Genomic DNA, 23,575 nt, shown 5'->3' with positions numbered 1-23,575 from the left:
CCTTTGTCTCCTGATTCAAGGAAGGAAACCCCAGGGCCCAAGTGTGAGAGCAAAGTTATAGGATTTTTTTAGAGGAATAGAAAGAAAGCAGAGCTCCTGAGGGGAAAGGTTCTGAGAGAGGGCTGTCCAAGGTGTCTGTTGTCCAGGGGTTTTTAAAGGCATATCTGAGCATTTTTTCATGTACTTGTTGATTGACTGTAGGTCCTCCTCTGAGAAGTGTCTGTTCAGGTCCTTGGCCCATTTGTTGATTGGGTTATTTGTTTTCTTATTGTTTAATTTTTTGAGTTCTTTGTATACTCTGGATATTAGGGCTCTATCTGAAGTGTGGGGAGTAAAAATTTGTTCCCAGGATGTAGGCTCCCTACTTACCTCTCTTATTGTTTCTCTTGCCGAGAAAAAACTTTTCAGTTTGAGTAAGTCCCATTTGTTGGTTCTTGTTATTAACTCTTGTGCTATGGGCGTCCTATTAAGGAATTTGGAGCCCAACCCCACAATATGTAGATCGGAGCCAACTGTTTCTTCTATCAGACGCAGAGTCTCTGATTTGATATCTAGCTCCTTGATCCATTTTGAGTTAACTTTTGTGCATGGAGAGAGAAAGGGATTCAGTTTCATTTTGTTGCATATGGATTTCCAGTTTTCCCAGCACCATTTGTTGAAGATGCTATCCTTCCTCCATTGCATGCTTTTAGCCCCTTTGTCAAATATAAGATAGTTGTAATTTTGTGGATTGGTCTCTGTGTCCTCTATTCTGTACCATTGGTCCACCTGCCTGTTTTGGTACCAGTACCATGCTGTTTTTGTTACTATTGCTCTGTAGTATAGTTTGAAGTCTGGTATTGCTATACTGCCTGATTCACTTTTCCTGCTTAGAATTACTTTTGCTATTCTGGGTCTTTTATTTTTCCATATGAATTTCATGATTGCTTTATCTATTTCTACAAGAAATGCCGTTGGGATTTTGATTGGCATTGCATTAAACCTATAGAGAACTTTTGGTAATATCACCATTTTGATGATGTTAGTTCTGCCTATCCATGAACAGGGTATATTTTTCCATCTTCTAAGATCTTCTTCTATTTCTCTCTTTAGGGTTCTGTAGTTTTCATTGTATAAATCTTTCACCTCTTGTGTTAGGTTGATTCCCAAGTATTTTATTTGCAGCCAATTTGGAAAGCAGTATGGAGATTCCTTGGAAAGCTGGGAATGGAACCACCATTTGATCCAGCTATTCCCCTTCTTGGACTATTCCCTGAAGACCTTAAAAGAGCATACTATAGAGATACTGCTACATCAATGTTCATAGCAGCACAATTCACAATAGCTAGACTGTGGAACCAACCTAGATGCCCTTCAATAGATGAATGGATAAAAAAATGTGGCATTTATACACAATGGAGTATTAGTCTTCACTAAAAAATGACAAAATCATGGCATTTGCAGGGAAATGGATGGCATTAGAGCAGATTATGCTAAGTGAAGCTAGCCAATTCCTAAAAAACAAATGCCAAATGTCTTCTTTGATATAAGGAGAGCAACTAAGAACAGAGCAGGGAGGAAGAGCATGAGAAGAAGATTAACATTAAACAGGGACGAGAGGTGGGAGGGAAAGGGAGAGAGAAGGGAAATTGCATGGAAATGGAAGGAGACCCTCACTGTTATACAAAATTACATATAAGAGGAAATGAGGGGAAAGGGAAAAAAACAAGGGAGAGAAATGAATTACAGTAGATGGGGTAGAGAGAGAAGATGGGTGGGGAGGGGAGGGGGGGGATAGTAGAGGATAGGAAAGGCAGCAGAATACAACAGACACTAGTATGGCAGCATGTAAAAACGTGGATGTGCAACCGATGTGATTCTGCAATCTGTATACGGGGTAAAAATGAGAGTTCATAACCCACTTGAATAAAATGTATGAAATATGATATGTCAAGAGCTTTGTAATGTTTTGAACAACTAATTAAAAAATTAAAAATAAATAAATAAATAAAGGCATATCTGATGGCCCAATGCAGGTGACTGGGGGGTGAGGGATGCCAGCATGGACCAAACTCTTCAAGCTCCAAGCCAATTAGAAGTGTATAATCCCCTTTTTACATAATTAAGAGGATGGGTCCATCCTTGCAGTTTGACCTGCCTGTTGGAAAGAGGGGGCCTTTCAGTACCTTACCATTTAGGTGTCTGCTTTGCGGTCGGCTGTTGCTAGAGGTAGGGGCAAGGGTGATTGAGGGAGGGCCTCTGTGGCTGCTGTGGTTGCAGCTGTGAGAACAGAGGCAGGTGTTCTGACTCAGAAGGAGGCCTGTGGTTATCGCTGGCAGGGAGCAGGAGCCGCAGGATGTCTCACACCTGCTGTCTCCTCTCAGGTTGGCATGATGTCCCCCTCCCCACGTCCTTCTCCAAGGCCCTCATCCTGGCTGCCTGTGGGAGACCTCTCTTCCTGCCTCTATGGGATGCTCAGCTGGTAGAGCTCCCTAACTTTGCAGTGCCTCCCTGAAAATGTAGTGAAAACCAGCAGGAGTCAACAGAGACCTGCCTCCTCCCTTGCCTGAGCTGACCTCCTGCTGCTGCCCTATCTGTAGCTTCTCTTCCATTCAGCTAACTTCATGTGGAGGCTTAGTGACAGTTTTCCAAGCTCAGCCTTTCCCCCAGGTGATCAAACATGGCATTACCCCAACTTCAGAGCTTCACAGATGCCCAAAACATAGATAGGCAAAGTTGGAAACGCTGCTTTCATTTCAAAATGAAATGAATAAAAGGTCAAGAGAGCAAAGAGGGAACTTGCAGAAGCTGAGTGGTGGACACACTGGGTTCTCCTGTGCTCAAAGGTGGCCGAGCTGAGTTCTCCCTGTTCCGAAGTTCTGAGGGTTTCAAGGACGGAGCACAACGGCAGCTCTGGACAGCTGCATCCCACAGGGCAGGTGTCCTTTGGCCTCTTCTACAGACAGTGTTTGAAACACACATGCTCATTACCTCCCCCCACCAACACACACAGAGAAATAACAGATAGATAGAGAGAAAACCCCTCTTCTCTTGGGATTCACAGATCCCTTGCTCCCCAAACTATCCATCTCATAAAGCTCTCTCCTGTGAAGGTCGATGCAATTGTAAACACTTGACTTGCAAATGATTTTTGGCCATTAATTTGTCTGTAATACCAAACAGTGAAAAGAAATAAAAAGAAATGAACTTCCAAAGGGTTTCATGGTTCTTGCTGGCTGTATTGCAAAAAAGACTGTTCAGTAAAGAAATAATAATTTTTAAAAACTAAGTGACTCTGGATGATTTTGTTTGATTAAATTAAGGGTAAAATATGGTATTCAGTTTAATTTGAGTGTCAGGTAAACAACAAATGAGATTTTCATATAAGTGTTCCCAAAATATCTATTAGGCAAATATTATATGGGATACACTTATGCTAAAAAAAAATCATTGCTTACTCATAATTCAACTTGAACTGGAAATGCTCTATTTTTATTTGCTAAATCTATATCTCTCAATAGCATTTTGTCCTAAGATGTTCCTGACAAAGAAGAAAAATTATTGAGTCTTAGAAACAGAAAACTGGTATGTGTTCTGAGTTCAAAATACACTTTTACAAACAAATATGAGTGTCCAAGCCAGATGGGGATCAAGGCTAGCCCCACAGATGCTGCCCAGCTCCATGTGTGGGTGAAATACCACATGATTGGAGGGAGAGTTCAAAACAGTTGCCGATTTAATAACCAGATAAAAGAGGACTTTTCCTTTTTTACGTACTTATTTTTTAATTAGTTTAAAAATCTCGAGTGCTGGTTTTGAGGACAGGCAGGTTTCCCTGAAGGTAAGTTGATGTGCTAGAGACTGGTGGGAAGAGAACTGCTGGGCCTCACCTAGGACTCCGGGCTCAGTCCCTGTCCCCTTCTTACTGTGCCTGGCCTTGCTCCTTGGGCCACATGGATGGCCCTGGGAACAACACAGCGGAGAAGCAGGAGGTGCACATGACTGCTGACAGGCCCAGGGCCAGCCTGGTGACCCCTTTAATCCTTAGGGCCAATTCCTCCCCTGCCCACGTGTAACTCACCCCTCCACAGCAGAAGTGGGCCACTGCACAGGTGGAGGTCCCACCCCTACGAGGGAGGGGACATGCACACCCTTCTGCAGGACTAACAACCACTCAGTGAAGCCCTGCCGGTAGGCTTGCTAGAACCAGAGGGACCAGCAGGGCAGAGGGACAAGCAAGGGCACAGCCATGGTGCCACCAGTCTGAACAGCAGCTGGTCACAAAGCCAAAGTCATGCAGTCAATCCTTGTTTGAGAATTCGTGTTGCAAATTTACCCACTCAATAAAACTTACCTGTAAGCCCAAAATCAGTTCTTGGAGAATTCCACAGTCATTCGTGGACATGCGTAGAGCGGTGAGTTGTGTTTCCCAACCCACACCTTCCCCTTCTGCCCTCTTGTTTCAGCTCAGATAGCAAACAGTGTTCTTTTTCAGTCTGTTTAGTGCCACGTTTTTCACATTTTTGTGGTTTTGTTGTTGTTGTTGGTGGTGGTGGTGGTGATTCAGTTTTTTAAAGTGTCCCCAAGTGAAGGGCCAAATGCTGCCTAGTGAGTGCTCCTGAGCACAAAGAGACAGGCATGTGCCTTAGAGCAAAAGCACATTTCAGATAAAAGCTTCATTCCAGCCAAGCCAGGGCACTCTGTGTCCTCAGTTCAGTGCTTCGGTATGGATGATATCTGCTGCATGGGGGACTTCCAGCAGCACCCATTAAACAAGGTTACCTTTAGAGCACTTGGCGACCCTGTGACAAAAGCTCCCAGGAGTGTAACCCTATGAGCAGTGTTCACAGTCGCTGCTCAGTGTTCACCGAGACTTCAGGAGACAACTGTGCATGGTGAGAATCAACTGCATTAGCTCTTTCTTTTTCTCCCATCCCCTCCACTTCCTTCCCTTGGCAGTGCCTGCAGCTGCGGGGCTCTTTACCTGGGGTTCTGGCCCTTTGTGAGCCCGTATCTGTCGGGTTACTGAAGCACAGTACATGGAGCATGACGAGGGATCTCAGTAATTCCCAGCACCCCGTCATCCTCCTCCCTGTCCCCACTGGGGAGTGGCAACCCAATACCTCTCAAAAGTGGGACCAACCAACCAAAGCTTTAGAGCACCCCATCTGGGAGTTAGGATCAGTGGCCCATGGACTCAAGAATGTCAGGTGGGGAACCTTGCTTCCAGAGGGATGAAACTATGGAGCTGAAATGAGAACGCGACACTCAGCCGTGGGTTTGAGGTTGTGTGGTCACTGCTCTCAGGTACGTGTATTATCCTGGAGACCCAATCCCAACATTAGGGTGTTGCCCCTCAGCTGTCAGGACTGCTCCTGTCACTCTAGGGCCTTGTGGGGTGTGTGGGAAGGAGTGATGCCCGTCCCTGAAGGTGTGCATTTGTGCAGAGAACGGGTCCCGTGCACAGGACAGCACAGCCCTGCACAAGGCCTGCCTGCAGTCTGAAAGCTTTTCAGTCCAGGAAGGTGCTATGGTTTGGACATGGTTTCAGTGTCCCTGAGGCTTCTTGTGTTGAAATTTAATCCCCCCTGGGAGATTTTGAATGGGTAGGAACTTAATACAAGTGTGCTGTTTCGAGGTGGGCCTTTGGGAGACGATTAGGGTTACATAAGATCATTAGGGTGGAGCCCATGACTAAATCCTAGTGGCTTTATAGGAAAAGGAAAAGAGACAGGAGAGATATATGTGCACACTTCCTGTGCCACCCCAGGACACTGCCTCAACAAGACCATCATGAGAGGCTGGCCCTCAACCTTGTGCCTCTAGAACTGTGGCCCTAATAAACCTTTCTTTCTTTCTTTCTTTCTTTCTTTCTTTCTTTCTTTCTTTCTTTCTTTCTTTCTTTCTTTCTTTCTTTCTTTCCTTTCTTTTTCTAGTTGTAGATGGACACAATACCTTTATTCTAATTTTTTAATGTGGTACTGAGGATCAAACCCAGTGCCTCACATGTGTTAGGCAAGTGCTCTACCACTGAGCCACAACCTCAGCCCTAAATATCCTTTCTTCACAACTCAACAACTCCCTGTTATTGTGTCATTAGCAACAGAAAATGAACTATAAAGGTAAATCCTAAAAGGATGCCTGAAGCCTCAGATGAACCAGCAAGGGTGTGAACAGAAGAGTCCCAGGGAGCCAGCTTGCCACTAGCTCTGGCAGCAGCCCACCCTGGCCACCGGGGTTCAAAACCCACGAACACTGCAGCGCTTGAGCCACTGCCTGTGAATCAGGGTGAATCCCAGCACTGGCCATGTCCCCCAGGCAAAGGGAACCAACAGGTACCCTCCCCAGAGTTCTGCCTTTGGGGCGTCTCCTTCACCCCTCACTCTCAGGGCTGACTGGCTCAGGCTATGATGAGATGGCAGTCTCGCTGAGCTCAGTGGAGTCGGCCACCACTGCACCCATAGTTTTCTCATTCAACCAACAGGTGAGAGCCATCGCATGCTGCTTCATCTGGCACTAAATCTTGAGTCTCCCATGAGTGTGTCCAGATCATGTGTGGTCCACCCCAAAGCTACCTTACATCCTACTCAGTATAAGACCCGGAGGATCTATTCCAGAATATATAGCCTGGGGTTAAAAATTAGCAAACTTGTTGGTGGAAGAACCTGCCTGCTGGGGAAGGAAACCTTGAAATCCTCCCTCCCAGGGGAATTGGGACAGAGTGTTGGGTTCTCAGCTCCACAGGCTCCTCAGATGTCTCTTCCCATCTCCTGTCCACCTCGTCCCCCCTGATGCCAGTCCTAAGGATATAAGAATGTTGTTGTTGAGGTAACCACACTACATACCCACCAGATGCCCATCAATGCCTGCCTGGTGCTTCTAGTGATCCATGAAAGTTTTAAGACTAATAACTGGAAACATTTGTGCCTTGAACCAGAACTTGCAGCTCTGAATCACCACTGTTCTTCTGAAAACTCTCTAGGATAATAAGATACCCCATCATCCTGTGACCATCATGGCTGGAACATCAGTCAAATGCCGCCTGTATTTGGTCTCCCGAAGCCTTGACCCTGGCCAGCCCTTCAGCCCAGGCAAGTCAGTGGTGATGTGGCAATCGTGATGCAACTCTGTGCAAGTTTCCAGGACCCCTCCTCCATCTGCAAGAACACTATCTCTTGTGCTCAAACAGGTGGACAGCCTAGACAAGAGCCTTATTACTCAACATCCAACTTGAGAAACACAGATCATTCCAGCATTTAAAACAGAAGGAATCTAAGGTAGGAATTTGGTTACACGGGTGACAGAAGAGCAGAGAAACCAAACCAAAGATTCAACCAGAGATTAATGACACAACTATACATCATTCCAGGGTGGAGGGAAGGGCTCCTGGAGCACAGGGTGCAGGGTCACCTGGTGGAGGTGGGGACCACAGCAGGACTAGTAGACAGAAGTTCAGACCACAGACAAGATACCACAACTAACTGGGACACGGAGCCAAATGCAGAGAGGAAAAACACTGGCTTTCCCTCCCTCTCTGTCCTGTCGCCTATTGTTGTCCCATTGGACAAATCAGCTGCTCTGAGAGTTTGGGAAATGCAGCCTGAAAGGGTTACCCCCAAAGGATCCAAGTTGAGTAGGGGACAGGGGAGGAAGATCTGATGGATGGCAGGGTGCCAAGGACCAACACCAAGGTGGCAGGAGCAGGGTGGCTGCAGGCAATACCCCTGCAGCATTTATACCCCAAACACTTAGCAATGGCGGGTGCAGGCCCTTGCGGGAAGGTTTGAACAACAACCCAGCAACACGGGAGGTAGAGGCAGGAGGATCCCAAGTTCAAGGCCAGCCTCAGCTTAGACTCTTATGACTTGTGACCAGAATGATGATATGTGAATAAATCAGAGGCAAGAAAAATATAATGGGAGAGAAAACAAGCCAATACCTATGTTGGATAGAGTTTGTCATTCCCAGTGTGGTGTTCTGGACACGGGGGATCCCTTTAGTATGCAAAATAGGTGAGGTGGACACTGCTTAAAGTTGAAATGCCTGGGAGTCTCCCCACCCACCTCATGTCCACAGGGTGCTGCGGGTATACTGTGACTTCAGGAAGGTCCCTCCATGTCAGGCCTAACGCACAGTTTTGGCAACACTGTAGGTAACCTTTTCAAGACATACCAAGAATCTCAAGAGATGTCAAATTAAATCCTTGGGGTTTAATACCACGTGGGTTTAAAATAGTGAGAGCCAAACAGAAAGCTGGACTCCATCTCCTGTGTGAACTTGTCCATTATTGCACAGCTGATGCACAGAGTCTAACTTCAGGGGGAAGAGATGGCGAATATTGAGCTCCAGACAGAGAATGGCAATTCCTGGCTTTAAAAGTTTCTACTTCTGATTGGGTAGAGAGAGGTGATGGGAGGGGAGGGGAGGGGAGGAGGGATAGGAAGGGCAGCAGAATACAACAGACACTAGCATTGCTGTATGTATAAATGTGGCTGTATAACCAATGTGATCCTGCAATCTGTACACGTGGAAAAATAAGAATTCATACCCCATTTGAATCAAATGTATGATATGTCAAGATCATTGTATTGTCTTGTGCAACTAATAAAAATAAAGTTTCTACTTCTCCCCCACCCTTTTTTTTTTAAACACAAGCTGTCAAGCTTGTTTCTCTTAAACCCACTCCTGTGCAACAAAAGTCTGCTCATCACTGATCGTTATTTTACAAGAGAAGAAACTGGGACCTGAAGAAGCTGTGACATAAAGGCAAAACCCAGACGTTAAGCCTGATCCTTCTGGAGGCTAGTGCTGCTCGCCGTAGATCCTGGGTCACGAGATGGCTTCAACTATCTGTTAAAACTATCACAGACTGGACTTCCCATGGAAAGTGTGCATGAGAAGGGCTCGACTTTGGTCAACTCTAGCTCTCCTTTGGAAAGAAATTATGATAAGCCAGGAGTGGTGGCACCTGTAATCCCAGCAACTCGGGGGGTTGAGGCAGGAGGACCCCAAGTTCAAGGCCAGCCTCGGCTTAGAGAGGTCCTAAGCAACTTAGTGAGACTCTGTCTTTAAATAAAAAAAATAAGAAGGGCTGAGGACGTGGCTCAGAGGTAAAGCACCTCTGGGTTCAATCCCTAGGGGAGAGAGATGGGGGGAGGAGGAGGGGGAGGGAGAGGGGGAGGGGGAGGGAGAGAGGGAGAGGGGGAGAGAAATTGGTTATATCTCAAATACTGCATTTCAAGAGCACGTACTTCATCTTTGCTTGGCCTGGGATCTCCTAGATCTGGTGCCGGCCTCCGCCACAGCACACAGCCTTCTGGATTCCCTCCTTTCTGCCACTGCCTCTCACCTGCTTAGGTGTGGCCGCTGTGCCTCTTCAGTGATAAACACAACTCCTTCCAGCACATGACAAACACTGCTCCACACAAACACCTGAAGGAGTGCACATGACCAAATCCTTCCCCCAGGAGCCCGTTCATAGAAGACTCTTAGTTGAGACTGGTTGTGAGACCCCTCCCTGGGCTGGATTCAGAACCCACTCCTCCTCAGGTCGGGCTCTTGCTTGTGTCGGTCCCCGCCCTCCCTCCCACTGGTAGCTTCCGCTCTTTGAGTTTTCTCTCATAACAAACTCCTAAGTAAGTAAGCAGTTTCAAGATGTGACCTCTCAATCTTACAGAATCAAAACAGCAATAAATCATTTGTTCCCCAAATGTGTTCCAAGTGCTATCTTAGGGCTGGGGACATAGCTCAGTTGGTAGAGTGTTTGCCTCGCATGCACCAGGCCCTGGATTCTATCCCCAGCACCGCAGGCACGCACGTGCACACACACACACACACACACACACACACACACACACACACACACACAGCTATTTGATTATCCTCTTCTTTTATGAGAAGAGTGAATAGGAGTCTATTGAGAAGTGAAAGCCTCAGGGAGGTTAGATGATTTAGGAAAATATTTAGAACAAGAAACATGAAAGGATCTTGGGTTTTCTTCCAAGTTTTTCTTTCTTTTTTTTTTTTTTCTTTTTCTTCTTCTCTTTTAAGCACAAGCCTTTGTTGGCTGTAGACAGGAAGGTTCTAATAAGCCCCAGAAGAAAAGCTAGTGGAAATCTCTTCATTCAGACATCTTTTTTTTTTTCCGCATTAGAAAGCACATCTCAGATATCAGAATCATTTTCACCTAATTTTATGAATCACTTCAAATCCCGAAGAAATATCATCTTACAAGTTTCAAGTCTTAGTTTAGAATGATCCATGTATTCATTCAGCAAATATCTGAATCTATGATATATAATAAGCAGCATGCTGGATCCTGGTGAAGGAAGCCTGAAAAGTCCAACCAACTCTATCTCCTGGAACTCAGAATCTACCCAGAGGACGCCATAGGATATTTCATATATTCTTTACAATCCAAGGCAATCTGAAAACTTTCCTATCTACACAAAACATTCGGCTATTGAATTGCCCTCCAGCAGAGATGCTATGAAAATCGGAAGCAGGGAAATTCAAGTAATCCCTTTACATAACTTTTAAGCACATACAAGGAAATTGAGGTTATTGGCTAAAATTACCTTTATGTCTCAATCCTGTTCAATACCAAGAACAATAGTGTGCCACACAGGAGTTCATTTAAATATATATATATATATATATATATATATATATATATATATATATATGGAATGAATTTCAAAATTATAGAAAAGTTCTAAGAAAAACAATTGCTCAAAAAATATCCTTATCCCCCTCAACCCAGGTGACCCACGGTTCACATTTACATATGTCGGTTTCCTAAACCACTTGAGAGTAAGCTGCGTTCACCTGACCTTTCCCCTAGAATATGCTTCCTCAGAACTGAGCTGGTCCTGATGGGACTGAGGTGCCACCTTCACCAAGGTCACGGCACACACTCTGCCTGTGCTCCCGCCTGTGCTCTTCCACCTCTGACAGTGGTCCTGTCTCCCTGGCCACCTGCAGTCTGGAACATTCCCGGGGCCCTGAAGAAGAGCCCTCCTCTCCCTTCCTTAACAGAACCACCCTCACTGGGGGACTGCCGGGTGCTCCCTGCTTGTCCGCACTGGGGGACTGCCGGGTGCTCCCTGCTTGTCCACACTTCTGGTCAGTAGACTACACTAGTGCTGCTGTCCTGCTGGGCGTCCTGCCTGGAGACACTCGGTAGGTAGGAGCAGGAGCCCCTGCGCACAGTAGCTATTGGTTCCCTGCAGGGATCAGCAGTCCAGGGAAGCACCAGAAAACCACACAGACTCTGATCCTCAAACTCCCCTCGGGCTTAGCATCCTTCCAAGCTTCTTGCCTGAATCAGTCCTCAAGGTGATGGCTACAAATAATTTTCCATCTCCTGCTCCCCTCCACGTTTACCAGTCCCGTGAGTAAGAGCCCCCCTTCTCTTCCATCTATCCCTTTGATTATCACTAATGAATGCAGGGTTCCGTTTCTCTTCCAATGGCTTGTAAGTCATTTCTTTACTGTTCCGGTCTACAGTTGTGTAGGTTCGGCCAGTGGGAGCCCCTCAAGCAGGCCTGTGAGCTTTTGATGTTCTTCTTTTTAATCGCTCTTAATGTTGTGGCACGATAAGGCATTCCACCCCCACACTGTCCTGGCCATGAAATTCCCGTCTCTGCAGGGAAGAGCATTAACAACCCACAGTCTGCACCCGAGGTGAGCTTGTGGCTGTGGAGGTCTAGTGGCCTCCAGGACCTGCCAGAGGACACAGAGACAACAATTCCTGGCAGAACAAACACATCAGTACATTTCTGTTCGTCAAGAGATAAACTTTCCAAGGGTCAAGTTTATCTGAATCAGCATTATAAAACAATCTGTGTTCTTTCTCCAGAACAAAGAGTACGAGAGTTCAGGCTAAGAAAGGAAAATCAATGAAAATGCAGTGATAATGGGCCAGGGCTCACTGGACACAGGGTGTTGGCATGTATGGCTCCACAGGAAGGGAGTCACTGTGACAGGAGGCCCCCATCAGAACAAAGCTTTCACAGTCGGATCTGGCTCTGCTCACTGGGTTTTTGCCTTTGCATGATTTGGGGCCACAAGCTATCGGGTTATTTGAACTAAAAAACAGTGATGGGACACTCTGGGAACACGGGAGCCTACGTGATTCTTCATTTGCTCTTGTGCGGATCAAATGAATTCAGCGACACCCCAGAATGCTCTCAGCCTCATGCACCCTCACAAGCATGAACTGAAGCAAGCTGTAAGGTGCCAGGGGACAAGAGTTACGGGCAGAAGAGGAGAGGCCCTTGAGCAGGCATCACTACCTGCTGCTGGGTCAGCTCTAGCGGTCACCCAGCTTTTCTGACTGTCTGGAATGAGGCAGGCACAGGCTGTGTCAGGCTGCAGTGAGGACTGGTTGAGACGACAGACCCAGGGTGCTTACCTAGCTCACAGTGCCCTGCAGCTGGGGTGCTTACCTACCTCAGGAAGGCATAGAGGAAGGGACAGAACCTGACCACAGGACACACCCCCTGAGGGAAGGGGACCCTGCTTCCTCATGGCTCTCAGGGTACCCTGAGGTGGTGAGGGCACTGCCCAGACAGGCCCAGAAGGGTTGCTATTCCTGTGGTGGGCAGAAAGGACCAAAAGGAGGGTGGCCTCACTCAGCCCAGCTGCAGGTCAGTTGCAGGAGCAGAGAAGCCACCAAGATGTGTGTTTGTTTGAAATGAAGACCCGTATGTAGGAACCATCATAGACCACAGCAACTCGGCCACCTGTTCTCGGAGGAAGCTGAATCTGAGGTTTGCGCTGTTGGATGGACTTGGAAAAACTGAACTTGAGCAGGGGGTGTGTGCAGTGTTTGTGGGAGAGGTGAGAGAGGCTGACGTGGTGTGAAGATATTCCTGAGGGGCAGAGCCTGGTCACCCAGAGGAGCAAGGTGGGGGAGAATGGAGTCAGGTGCCTGTGCCTGCAAGGACACAGACACAGGGCTGTCCGTGGCGCTCATCAAGGGAGGGTAACGAGGGGAGAGTGGTCTTGAGATGTATGGTCACTATCGCACCTTATCCCCTGGAGCCACAGACCCCATGCACGCAGAAACGAGCAAGAAGCCCGAGGAGCTGCAACACAAGGGCAGAGCGGGCAGAGTCAGTTTGCAGTCTGCACCAGGTGCTTCATGGGCTCACCCCAGCCAAACAGATAGCTCTGGTTGAGCAGGAGTTCACAATGATGCGTGACAGACCATCCTTGTATCAAAGGTCTAATGACAGGACAGGAACCAGGAGCAAATAAATAACCACCACACTGATAAGAAGCAGGTATAAAAAAAAAAATCATTCGCAAATGCCTCCACCAACCCACCTGGCTTAGCACCCATCATTCCCACCGGAATGACTCACCCCGTGGCCTGAAGGAGGTCACCTTACACTCAGCACCTGGAAATCAGAGTTTTACCACAGATTCCAGTAGAAGAGTCTCCCCAGAGTGTCAGGGGCTTTTAAAACCTTAGGGCCAACACCCACAACATAAGAAAAAGGGCCCTGGTTCCTTGAAATATTTCATATTCATACATAACAGATGTGTGAGCTACAAGTTCTTCTGGGGTCTTTCAGACCCCATACCCACCTTTCTAAGGCAACTATTTTGTGATTCCATCTTAATCTGAAATGAACTTCATAGATGATATAACTTACACTCACTTTTTTTCTTGACCTAAGTCTAACATCAATGAAAACCAATATGAAGGCAACTTATAATTAAATGATATTACTGGTTTCAACGTGTGAGTGCTTGGGGGCAGTCATACCAGAAGACAAAAGATCCCCACACATTTCCATGGGGCCCCAGGAAGATGGAGGACCCACTGGGGAGTGAGCTGCAGGGAGTAGCCTGTGACCGATCCTATCACCTGGCCAGGAACAGCAGGCCTCATGGCAGAAGGTGCCAAGCCAGTGACTGGCAGAGCCCGAAAGACAGCACCCCGGGCATGGGTGCCAGGGAATGCAAAGCACATCTGCCTGCAGGTCTAAGGAGAGAACAGGCTACGGGTAACACCCAGGAAAGAGGCTCAGCAGGGAAACTCCCGTCCTGCTGGTCTCCAGGGCTATGTCCTCCCCTTTTAAAAAAAGTTTGCTGACTCACGTTCTGTACTTAACGCCAACATGGTCAACATTTTAGAGTGACAGGGAGATTTAGTGAGTTTCTTTCCCAGACGGTTGGAAAGCCTGTCCTGAGAACTCATGGTAACAGGCAGGTGGACTCCAGCGGTGGCCGGAGGTCATCTGTTGTTCTTTGTCAAGAACTAATACAGAGCTTCAGGCAGAGTCCTACAGTCCATCCACTACCCATGCCCCTTCCACTTTGAAGGACTGGAACTGGGCGAGCTGCCTGTGACTGCCTCCAGGTGTTGGAGCCTCCCGGCCACCCCTGCACACACCTGCCACACACAGGGTGCCCACGAAGCCCGGCCTGACCTTGCCCATTGCCACAGGTGCTTCTGGAAACTTTCTGCTCCAAAGTAGGCACAGGGTGGGGACTGCTCTGTGGGGGACACCAAGTAGGCACAGGGCTTTCCACCCGGAAGGAGCAGGAGAGCCCAGAGACACCTCCAGCTCCAACCCAGTAGAGGCCGATCCGCAACACAGCAGCGTGGGGATTTGTCTCAGTGGTAGGCAAGGTGTTCAGCTTTTAACCTCCAAGGGGAAGAAGTTACAACAAGAATAATTTCTTCATCTGAATGTCACACACTGTCACAATTATGGGAAGTCCAGTTTCCACACCAAACAGGTAAGTGCTGAGATGCTGAGAACCCAGGCGCTTCTTCATGCTGCACCCCGTAGCAGTGGACTGCGTAACTTGTAATCAGTTTTGAACTTCAGCCCTTGCCTTGAGAGTGATTGCCTAACATATATATCAACAAGTTAAGCTGTCTTTTGTATGTCTTGGCTCAGTAAGGAGCGCATGAACTTTTCCCCGGGGTCAGAGATTGGAAACGGGCAAATCAGAAGGTGGACAGAAAAGTGACAATGTTTAACTAATGAACACAGTTGAACTATGTCTTGAGTAGAACCACAGGGCCCTTCCATCTGAGAGGCAGGAGCTCCTGGGTGTGTTGGCAACGTCCTTTGATGGCAGAGAAAGCAAGAGGCACTAGTGGCCTCTGCTGACCTTTGTCAGGCTGAGAGAGCCAGAGTTTCACCCATCAAGACTCAGCAAACAGGTTACTGCACAGCTGCTCTCCCAACAGGGCACGGCCAGAGCCAAGGGGAGATGGAGAGGTGTGTGGCCCTTCAGGAGGACTATTTCCATCTTCCCAGGAACTCAAGCCTGCCCTGCGATGGCCTGGGATAGACTCTCAGGAAGCACAAATGAATAGGGAGATAAATCACCCCGAGAAGAGCTTCTAAACTCTGACATGATTTCTCCTCCCAGCAAAAGGCAAAAGGCTGCGGACCTGAGAAACAAGGTGTGTTAGCCACACTTGATAATGACCCCAAGCTCAGCCTGCGGTGCCTCTGGTGAAAAAGAAACCAGTTGAGCAGCCTGAGTAGGAAGGATGGACACTTTAAGTCTCTTGTATCCTAACCTAGAGAAAACATCCCTAGGCCCACAAAACTGGCATGGTCTAACTCACCACACCCAAATCCCCCCCAGCCATTACTCAACAGGAACCTGAACATCCTCAGGTGTCTGCTTGCAACTCTAATGAGTGTATGGAAGGCACAGATTTCAGGCTGCACTGATGTCTAAGGAACAGCCTCATCAGATATAGTCCCAGCAGAGGCTGGCTGTCATCTCTTACACAAAATGGAACTCTTGAGCGTTAACTTGCTCCCATTTGCTAACCTGAGCTGGGTTTTTGCTCAGTATCATAATCCATCTGGGTTGGGGCTGATTCCCTGGGGACCACCAGGACCAATTCCTTGGGAAACCTGAGGCCAGCTCAGCTGATCCCTGCTCTTGGACTTGGCCATGGGAGCCAGTGGTAGTCACTGCAGAAGCCATCCCTTGCACTTCTTTGCTTTGCCAGAGTTTCCACAGCAAGCCCAGAGACAGCCACCGCAGCACAGGCAGGCTCTGGAGCAATCAGCCCCCGGGGGTTGGAGCTCCTGCCTTTCTCCCCTGGAGCTGGAGGCTAAGTTCTAGGTTGTATTAGCCAGAGGTTTTTGAGTTGCAAGTGATATATAAACAAATAACAACAACAACCACAAAAACACCTTCAATCAACTTAGAAATCAAAAGAATTTATGAGTTTCAGCTCTCATGTTAAGCTGAAAGACACTGACATTCTTATGGTCGGCATTCATTAATTATCAGCAGTATCTTATGCTTTCAAACTAATAAAAATCCCCAAAGATGGAGCCTCAGGAAAGCCATGATCCAGCCCCTCAGCCAGTATCCCCATGGTCTTCCATCTTCCCAGTCTTTGTAATCTGCCCTTTGTGGTGACAGGCTTAGCCTCGATGTCCCTGAGCTCCTCCCCAGAAGACCAGGCACCTCATCATGTCAAAATGACAGCAGAACTCCAGACATGCAGGGGAAGAAAGGCATCTCTTTTGTTAGCACTCGGAGAAGGGGGAAGCAGGTTTCCCGTCCATGAGCACTGGCCAGCACCTCTTCTGCCTCCTTGGTTCCCACAGAATGCAATGGTGTCAGCTCAAGTTCCTCCCAACTCACTGTAGAGTTGGGGGTGGGGTCAATGGCCGAGAATGAGAGCAGTGGGTTTCCTGAGGTTAATGAAGAGTGGACATTTGGTGACCAAGAGATGCTCAGGCACAGGCTAGCACTGAGACGAGCACAAACAGAACTAGTCTTCAGCCCAGTGAGACTGCTGGGGGCTAGGAGGCACTTCAAGGAGGAAGACCCCAGGGACAATGGGCCTGGCCTCCTGAGAAGGGGCGTGTGGAGCCTCAAGCTGGTCTGTGAGTAGAAACAGGGTAAGAAACTTGTGCTCTGGCTCCGGCACCCAGTGCGCACCACGTATGGTGGTCTCTAATCTGTGGGCCTCATGGAAATATCCCACATCTCTGTCACCTGTCCCCACATTTGCAGAATTGTCACAGCCTCTCCTTCCTCTCTCTACCATCCCCCCTTATGCTTGGTGGGAGACTTCAGGAACGGAAGAGAATGGGGGTGAAATGCCAGTTTCCCTTTTCCTTCATTCCCCAACACCAGGGACGTCTTGCTTCCCTGGCCTTTCCAGGACAGATGGCGCTTCTCCTCCAGAGGCCGAGATGAGCTCCAGGTCTGTTCTCCTGCCCCAGGGACCTTGACGACCAGGCAGCCTCCCCTCCCCCAGCCTCAACGTCAGCATGGAAACCTGCATGCAGATCTCCTGCCTTTGGAATCAGGCTGCCCCTGGCCTGCTCATCCCTGCTCCAGGTCCCAGTCCTGGTTCTTGAAGTCACAGCCCTGCTATTCCAGTCTCCTGGAACCTGCCTCCTGGCCCTTCCTCTGCCCTGCAGGTTAGGTTACCTGGGGCAGGCCACTGGGCGGATCCAGGAGGCACACAGTATACAGGCAGGGACTGAGGAGCCACACTGCAAAGCTTGAACCTCTGGGCTCACTTAGGTGGGATCTTGGAAGAGTGCACTGAGCCTTTGTGGCTATGTTCTTCAAATGGAGATAATGGAAGGTTTCTCCTCTTGCAGGTGCTACAAGGATTAGATGAGGTCATAAATGCAGCACCTCTCATGGCTGCCGGGCTCTGTCAGCTCTGCACCTTGCTGTAATGTGACACACCCTCTCTCTCTGGCCTCCCAGTGGCATTGAGCTCTGCCCGGCACCTGTGCAGCCCTGGCAAGATCTCTGCAGCCCAGGGCCCCACACTACTGCCTACCTGCCCCGGGGCCACCTATGCTCAGCACCCTCATCCCCAGCTCTACCTCTTTCTTATCCAGTTTCTTCTCAAAGGTCAGCATGAGGCTCCACAGGCCCTTAGCAGTAGGTCAGGTCTCTTGTCCCTGGGGCCTTCCTCCTTGAGGTGCTGCTGACCCCAGGGTCCTGCTGAGCTGGAGGCCTGCTCCTCATCTGATTCACCTTCCCTCCTGGCCTCTCTCATCTTCTCCTTCCACACTCTCCTCCCAGAGGGCAGCAGCTTCACCAGGCTTCAGTGACCATGGCTGATGTCCCTTCCAGTTTCACTCCCAACTGTTGAGGCTGTTGCCACCTCCTGGAAGTCTTTCCCATGTCTGACCACCTCCCGGAAGTCTTTCCCATGTCTGACCACCTCCTGGAAGTCTTTCCCATGTCTGACCACCTCCTGGAAGTCTTTCCCATGTCTGAAACAGCTCCCGGGCACTCAGGGAGACAAGCATCTTGATCATCACATGCCCTCGGGGGCTGTCTACGAACACTAACATGGGAGTTTTTGAGCAAGTTGGCTGGCTGGATGGTTGAAGGCAGGGTGGATGGACAGATGATGGGTGAAGGAGTGTCTGGGTGGCTGTGTGGATGGCTGGGAGAATGGAGGGGCTGGATGGATGGACAGATGATGGGTGGAGGGATAGATGACTGACTGGCTGAATGGTGGTTTCTAGTTAAGATATTCAGAAGAAAAATATAGTCACAAGATAATACTTGAAGTCCTAAAAGAAGTTGATATTGTCAAGGAAGAATGAATAGAGAAGAGCAGATGCCACAACAGACAGAGCCTCAGGGAACAGCTCCCTAGTGGGAATGGAAGAAGATTCCTCTGCAGGCCTCCTGGCAGCCACATTGAGGCCAGGGACTCTCCTGCTACAGGCTGGGGCCCCAGGCTCTTCCTCTGGACCAGCTCGTTGACACTCAGCTGCTGGGCCAGAACCCACTTTGGGTAGCCAGGGTTTACCCTTGCTAACCTCCTTTAAAGATGAGCACATGTACACTTTAGCACGTAAGAAACAATAACGATACAAAATGTACTCCACCTGATAATAATGTAGCCCTTTGGCTTGTTTATAAAGACATATTTCTAAAATAGATTGTTAAGTAAAAAAAACAATCTTTCCAATATAATTTCATTTTTCTAATGGAGTATGAAAAGTAATTCTGGAAGGATATACATTAAAATAATCCAAGTTGTCATTTTCTTTAGATGTCGAGCAAGAGATTAAGATTTAAATTTCTTTTTATACATTTGGCTCATGCCTTTTTTTCTATTACTATGTATAAGAGTACTAATTCTATAATTTAAAATTTCCATTTAAAAATTTAAATATATGAAAAATGTCTTTCTTTACAAATACAAATATTTCTTCCTAGACTTAGCATTTCCCAGTAGTTTCATTGTGCTTGCTCCTGGCCTCCCACACCCTACAATCTATGGACGCAGCTCTTCCCATGTAAACCAGATCGTGTCTGTTGAAGTCAGGCTGATCTCCTTGTTCTTCTTCAATACGCCGGGCAAGCTGCTGTCTCAGGCCCTTTGCACCTGTGGCCCCCTCCCCTCAGGACTGATTTTCATCAGATATTTTCATGGCTCATTCTCACCCTTCACGATCTCCCATCTGGTCTCCACCCAGATGTTTCCAGTACACAGAGGACTTCCCAGTCACACTAATGAAAATTGCATTCCTTCTGTCCTGATATCAACTCCCACATCATTCTGCTCAAATGCTTTTCACGGACTGATGTCCCATAAATGTCTCTTTGCTGACCTATACCTTGCAAGCCTCTCTGCTGGAATATAGCTTCCCCGGGGCGGGGACTGTGGATGGATGTCTTGTTCAAGGATTTGTCCCCAGGCTGAGAATGAGGACACTGAGCACTCAATAGCTGCCCAATGCATGGCTGGGGGTGAATTTCAGGAACAGTTGTGAACCAAAGAGGGATTTTCCCTCCATTCTTTATATATATATATAAAATTTGGTGTGGGGGAGTATTAGAGGGGATTGAACCCAGAAGCGCTGTTAACCTCTGAGCTACATCTCCAGCCCTTTTTGTTTATTTATTGCTAAGTTGCTGAGGCTGGCCTCAGACTTGCAACCCTCCTGCCTCAGCCTCCTGAGTCTCTGGGATGACAGGCATATGCCACCATGCCTGGCTCTTTCTTTCATTCTTAACAAGCTCTTCTCAGTCTTAATGGGAGGATGCTCAGCTGTCAGAATCACTGACACCACCAAGTGCTTTTCTCCTCTCAAATGGACAAAGCCACTTACAGGCAGGGATTCTTGTCTTTAGGGTTCACAGACTCCATAAGAAATGCCATCAATATTCTTCTTAGAACGCTTCAGGGCTTGTGCCCTGCAGCTGCGTTTTGAAGCTCATATCTGCTGCTCTGCATTTCAGGCTGTACTCACTGAAGCATAATTGCTATCTGACTGGGCAGGAAACTACTAGAAAGATCACTGAGAGACAGATAACTACTTTCATAGGATGGCAATAGTTTATGAGAGAGCACATAGAACACCAAAAATTACAAATGCAAATTTGGAAGTGGAGCTTGAGATGGTGAGAACAAATCAATAACCCGGTTCAGCAGAATAAACTGTCGACGCCCCACCAGCTCATCTCAGCCTACTCACAGGATCACCTGTCCCCACATCCTCTGGAAGACAAGCAGCCAAGGCCACAGCTCACTGCATGGCACGGTCAGGTCTGCCTTCTTGGTGGCCAGCACATGCCTGGTTTAACTGGCCCGCTGTCAGCGTATCATTCACAACCTGCTGTATCAGCTCCACATGTCACTGCAGTCACTCAGAGCACAGCAGAACCGGAAAACAAAGATGGTAAAGGAGGAAGACCCCAAAGAGGAAGCTGAATGCTGTTGGGAGCTTTGATAGGGTGGTGAGAGGCAGGGAGGAGACTCCAGGACTGCTGTGGTTTAGAGACGGCACCTCACGCCACCTTCAAGAAAGGGAAAGGGGACTTTTAAAGGCTGCCCTATGGATACAGAGCTCTAATCTGGATCCAGACTCAAAGAAAAGTTCCTGACAAACAAATTAACATTCAAATGAACTTAAGATGAGTTAAAACAAAGTGGTCCTGATTTTCTCCTTCACCTGACTCTGAGCATCAACCATCTACTATAGAGCTGGGGGGCTCCACTGCCCTCTGAAAACAGGGCGAGGAGACAGCCACCCTGAGAATCAGGGGAAGAGCGGAGCTGGAGCACCTGCAGCAGGTCTTCTGAAGCAGAAGTGCCACCAGGCTGGTTCTGCTCTTGTCCTGGGGCAGTCCTGGCTCAGGGAAAGGGCAGAGGGGATCCATCATCCTGAGGACAGAGCCCTGCAGCTGAAGGGAAACCAATGAAAGGGAACAAGAGGAACTATGTATTGGAGACAACGTGGAAATTCTGCTCATAGTTTCCCTAAAAGGATTTTGTTTGCTCTAATATATGAAACATCAACCCAAGCATTGAGCTGTTTGAATTTGCATCTCCTGGGATCCTGAGGTCGCTCAGTGATCAGCTCCACACCAACAGGAGACAAGAGGGCCTCTTAGCTATTGCCAGGCCCAGCAGGGGGCCTTGAGCTGGATGATCCTGTTGCATTTCCATTTCCTGGAGGAGGGTTCACTGGAGAGCTCCAACAACCAGCAGGTTTTAATTGAAAGCTGTTGGGACAGGGCATGTGGCCTGACCTTCTCAGCATGGACTGAGGCCTGGGCTGGCGTGCGTGAGGGAATGGGGAGATAGACAGCTCTGCAGAGATAAAGAGTAACTGCGCAGAAGTTATCACACTCAGGTCCAAAGCACAGAACTTCCTTGACCTCCCCGCGCTTACCAGGCCCTGCCCTCCTTGTTTGCTGCTGATAACCTCCCAGCCTCCCTGGCCCTCCCGATAACGGACAGCTTCCAAGATCCAGGCAGGCACTGAGCCCTCCTGCATCTCACACTGCAGGTGGATCTCAGAGCCCACCTTTCCGCCTCCTGCCATGCTGAGAGACTACTCAGTCGAAACTCAGACTAGGGCTTCTGGCCTGCCGTTCTCAAAGTCTTCATCCTTAAGGGATAAGGAGTATTCCGAGGGGCAAGGAGCGTGTAGGTGCAGCTTGAACTTGGTGCCCTCAGCAAAGCCTGCGGGAAAGAATGATGTCAACTAAGAATAACCCAGTGATAATGGGAGTAAAAGACTGGAAATACAGACTAGAGGTGAGAGGCCCATTAGGAGACTTGGGTTATTTGTTAGTTTAGCTGTTCAGTCCACAAACACCCTCCAAGTCCCAGGATGAGACTGAAGATACAGAGACAATGGCCGGGACAGATCAGGTGAGACTAGTGAACACCTGTGGCAGTAACCGAGAAGGGATGAGCTGAAGACTTGGTCTAAGGCCAGGGCATTGGAGGCAGAGAGGGGAGATGAGTGTCAGAGTGGACAGACCACCAGGGTTATCTAAAGAACCTAGAAATGAAAGTTCTGTCCTCAATTGCAAAAGTTATCTGTTTAATTCAAAGACTATATAAGTAAGCAAGGCATAAAATAAGGGCTTCCTTCCAGCTTTAGATCTGACCCTCAAGGAGGCCCCTTGGGACAGACTGGGGAGAGTAGGAAGCAACGCAGAGGGGGAGGACCAGAGAAGGAGGACTCCCACTGCTGGCATGGACTGGATGGATGACCAGGGACAGGGAACACTGGAGAGGACGGCTTCTAGGGCACAGAGGAGTTTCCTTTGACATGTGGAATTTTTGTATAAGAGCTTTATTGAAATAAAATTCCCACATCCTACAGTTCTCCCCTGTAAAGTCTGGAATTCAATGACTTTTCATATATTCTGAGTTGTATAACCATCAGCATGATCATTTCAGAACATTTCAATACCTCCAAGAGAAACCATGCCCATCAGCAGCCACCCCTGTTTCCCCAGCCCTCCTTCCTGGCCCTAGGTAGCCACACTGCCCCCATGGATTTGCGTATTCTGAGCATTCCTATTAAGGGATTCACACAAAATGTGGCATTTTATAAATGACATCTTTCACTTAGCATGCTTTAAAGATTTAGCCATGTGGTAGCCTGTATATAAACTTTATTATTAGGTAATATTTTGTTGTGCAGATATAATACATCTCGTCTATCCTTCCACCAATAGATGATATCTGGGTTGTTTCCACGTTTTGGTTATTGTGAACAGTGCCATGAGCACTCGTGCACAAGCATTTGTCTGAACACCTGTTTTGCCTTCATTTAGACCTGTACCTAGCAGTGCAATTGTCGGGTTACGCTAATTCTATGTGTCTTTTTGTAAGGAATTGACAGTTTTCCACAGAGGGTGTACCCTTTTACCCCCCAACCCTCCATGCCCACTTCTTTGTCAAAAATTTTCTTTTTTGATAACAACCTTCCTAGTGGGGGTGAAGTGATATCTCACGAGGGTGAGACTTGCCTTCCCTCTGTTTAATGATGTTGAACATGCTAACGATGCTGACAGGCCTTCAGTGTAAGTTCACTATAGAACTTTTGCCTACTTTGAAATTTGGTATTTTATTGAGTGATCCGTTTTTTAATGTATAAATTAAAGCTGCAAGTCCCTCAGATAGTTTGCAATTATTTTGTACAGTACTCTGCTGTGTACTGTCTTCTCACTTACTTGAGGGTGTCCTTTGAAACGGAGGTTTTTTTAAATTTTGAATTTTCAATATATTTTTTTGTCGTTTGTGCTTTTGGTGTTACCACCTAAGAAACCCTTACCTAACCCACTAAAATCTAGG

The sequence above is a fragment of the Callospermophilus lateralis genome, chromosome 17 (genome assembly GCF_048772815.1).
Source record: "Callospermophilus lateralis isolate mCalLat2 chromosome 17, mCalLat2.hap1, whole genome shotgun sequence".
In the NCBI taxonomy this organism is placed as follows: domain Eukaryota; kingdom Metazoa; phylum Chordata; class Mammalia; order Rodentia; family Sciuridae; genus Callospermophilus; species Callospermophilus lateralis.
This window is presented reverse-complemented; position numbering follows the sequence as displayed.